The following is a 3,578-nucleotide window of genomic DNA, read 5'->3' on the forward strand; positions in this document are numbered from 1 at the left end:
TGAGCACACAGCTATGTAGTAGCTGATTTGGACTGAAACTCGCTTCTTCTGATTTCAAGTTCAGCACTCTATCTACTATACAACATGACCTCAAGTCCAAAGCTCTCACCACATACAAGCTGGTACAGTACCAAGAGGGCTACATCCAACTTTAGGAAATACCTGGGGGTATGAACTCTACTACTTAATAGTTTTATGACCATGTGCAAATCACTAAACAGTTTCCTCATCTCTCAGTTGCAATATTTAGGGACAAGATCTGTGATTTCTTCATTGCTTTGGAAGAGGAATTCCCACTTAAATTCAAAATAATGGCTGTTCTGCAGGTCATAGTATGGGAGTTGCATGGAGGCACTCGCAGGCTAAAGGAGTTGCCCAGCATCATCCAGACAGTGTGGGCATAAAAATTTTCCAGCCTATAATAAGAGAGACTAAGGCAGATTTTTTTTTCTGAAACCAGATTTGATTTATTGTGAAAAATACATAAATAGACTGGATCCATTAAGGGTCAGAGAATATAAAACACTTGGGAATGATCCCCTTCAGTTTACGTATGGAAAATAAGTTTCAGATTGGTGCGTATTGTCTCTTTCCTTCATCAAGCAGGTGATGCTTATCATCTGCCAGAGGAAGTCTGGAAGTCTGGTGGAGGCTGGTGATGGGTTGAAAATTCCTCCATGGAAAAATGCTCAGAGAGATGAATAGTAGCAAGGACAAAGATGAGAGCTGACTGGACAGATAGTCATGGGACCAGCCTTTGTTCCTGGAAGTGGGGGGCCTGGAGGAAAGATGGGTGTGACAGGTTCTATGAATGAAACAGGGTAGAATCTATAAATGAGGGAGGCTTTGACAACATTGTAAAAGAGGAGCGTGCCAGCAGTATGTTCCAGGTACCCCCTGACCCAAGGCACAGGGTCTTTCATTGGATGGTTTAATGCTCCAGGATAGGATTGGAAATAGTAATTATTTTCCTTCTTCACACAGCAAAGGAGGAACACAGAGGCAAGGGAGTCCAGGTTATTGCCTCTCCTTAAGTGTGATGTGCGGATACCCATTCCCCATTGACATACTAGGGTCACATCCACCTCCCAATACTGTCTGCCTGAGCTGAAGACCTGCTCAGCAAAGACAAAATGGCAAGGAAAGTTCTCTGGATGGTCAAGATCCACCTGCCAGTCTTCTCCAGCCCTCATACTCTTCAGATCCTCAGAAACAATCACATGGGAACTGGCTGATTGAGGATTCACTCTGATGCTCACTCTGAATTTGTTGAGGATATCTATCTTCCCAGTGATGGGATGTTCCACCATCTCTGAGATGACAACCTTGGGTCTTTGGGAGAACAATGACTTCCTCCTTCCCACCAGCTCCCTGAAATCCTGCAGCAGCTCAATAATGGGTTTGTGTCTTGATTATTGCAGTTGGAGCATGATTTCCTGAAGTTTTTGGATATGCTGAGATATTCTGTCCTTGCTGGTCCTTTGCTTTTCCTTCAACCTTTCCAGACATTGAAGTTCTTCCTCCATTAGGAAATTGTGCAGGTTGTAATATTCTCCCATAAGCATCAGATTCCAGTCAACTAAAGGTCTTTCCATCTCCTCCTCCACCTGAGAAAGAAGTTTCTTGGTTGCCTCAAAATCCCTCCCCAAGTGATTCAGAATCTCCTGGAGCTTCTCCCTGTACTTGTGAGCAACTTCCAGGACAGGAGAGAGTGTGCGAGCCTCATGCTCTGGAATCTGGCTACAGAGCACACAGAGTGCAGTCTGGTCCTCCTCACAAAAGAGTCTGGTGAATGGGACATTGGCTCTGTTCTTCAGTACTCTGCAGAAAGTGGGAGCTGAGCTGCCTCCCGATGTCAGTCAGCTTTTCCAGTCTCACACTGAGTTTAGGGAGCTCTCTGGTCTGGCAAACTTGCCTGCATTCAGGACTAGAGAAAGGTGGGGCTCCAGCTCTCCATCTCCTGGAAAGACATGCTCTACAAAAGCTGTGCCCACAGGCTGAGAAAAGTACATCCTGCAGATTCCATAGATGATTTCACTCTGCAGTTTCAGAACCGTTTCCATAGCAGCAACCATTTTTTGTGTCTGAAAAGGTGACCAATGCTTCCTTTCCTCTCTCCATGCCCCTGGACTTTCCCTTCCCTGAATGACTGTGGAATCCAGTTCTCCAACTTAATGTCAAATGCACTAGGGGGACTCCTACCTCCCTCAGGGCTTCCTTCCTACAGCAACAGAGATAAAGAGACTTCAGCTCCACTCAAGAAAATGTTTCTAATCAGAATGATCCTCCTTTTTTATGGAATGGAGCCCTACTTCCTTGAGTGCCTCCCAGGAAAGGTGTGAATTCTCCTAGTCTAAAATCCTCAACTTCAACAAGTTAATATTTGCTAGTTGCAGCAACACTGAGGCTTCTAGGGTTCACACTTCAGATTGGTTGACTTCTATGGATTGACAGGTTTCACAATGCTAAGCCCCTCTGAGGGTCCACACTTTTCTGGGGGTAGTCCCTTGATTGAAAGAGGGTGTCCTTCTTTTCATGTTTTGTTATAAAAGGTTGACAGCATCTGATTCTCAATGACATGGAGGAACTGGTTATTGGAGCGTAAATGATTGAAACTTGGGAACAAGTGACCACTGCTTCTTAAGAGTTAGTGACAAGAATGGAAGCCTGGGCACACTTTGACATGAGCCTTAGATTTCAAAAGATCAGACTTCAACATTCTTGGAGAAAAGATAGATGGCATCCTATGGACAAAAAAATCTTAAGAATGAAATTCTGAGAACACAAAAGGAACAATTCCAATGAGGAGGAAAGGGAAGCATTATCTGAAAAGACTGAAGTGAATGCATAGGGAACTTAACACTTTCCAACTAGCTTGTACTACTGAATTTCACCAGAATCTCATCATGTTTCAAGAGTATATCTACCCAGAAACCACCACCTCTTCAATATCCCATTGTCTCTTGGTCTCTCCCTCCCCCTCTCTACTTGGAGGTGGAAGGTGGAGCGTTCCTCCAGATTCTCCACTTAAGGAAGATGTGCAGGACAGCCATGTCAGTTTCCCACAATTTCCCACCTTATGTACTCCTCTGGACTTTATCTGAGTGTCCCTTTGATGTCCCCACTTTTCAGTTTCTTTTTGTGGGTTATTTTCCCCCCTTGGATTTTGAGATCCTCAAGGGTAGGAATTTCTTTTGTCCTCAGCACTTAGCACAGTACTTGGCTGGGAGTAGGTGCTTAATAGATATTTATTGACTGACTGACAGCCTAACTAGACTTTCCTGAAATTATGTACAGAAGAGGGAAGCAAAGTTAGGTAACTGAAGATGAAATGAAAAGTTAGCCCTAAGACCAGTATTATGATTGCTAAAATGCCAAATGAGCTTAGACTGGAGAAGCTATGTACAACTAAAAGGGTATTGGGTGGGAGAGGGAAAGGGGAGAGTAAGTTCTATTGATGGAAATCAGAGTTTCATCACCAGTTAGTGCTGCTGGCCACCATACTGATCCTTTCCAAGAGGAATGCCTAGGGGCTTTCCAATCCCATTACCTCCTTGGCAGTTATGTATCTCCACCCC

General features: G+C 44.2%; 1 pseudogene; it reads right to left on the reverse strand.

The window, feature by feature from the left end:
• Window positions 1-689: 689 nt before the first annotated feature.
• LOC138170215 (probable E3 ubiquitin-protein ligase TRIML1) lies at window positions 690-2,075 on the reverse strand (annotated as a pseudogene).
• Between the last annotated feature and the right edge of the window lie 1,503 nt (window positions 2,076-3,578).

Source organism: Petaurus breviceps, unplaced genomic scaffold (genome assembly GCF_028583685.1).
Source record: "Petaurus breviceps papuanus isolate PSGF00001 unplaced genomic scaffold, PetGlider_PUasm1.0 38, whole genome shotgun sequence".
NCBI classification, from domain to species: Eukaryota; Metazoa; Chordata; class Mammalia; order Diprotodontia; family Petauridae; genus Petaurus; species Petaurus breviceps.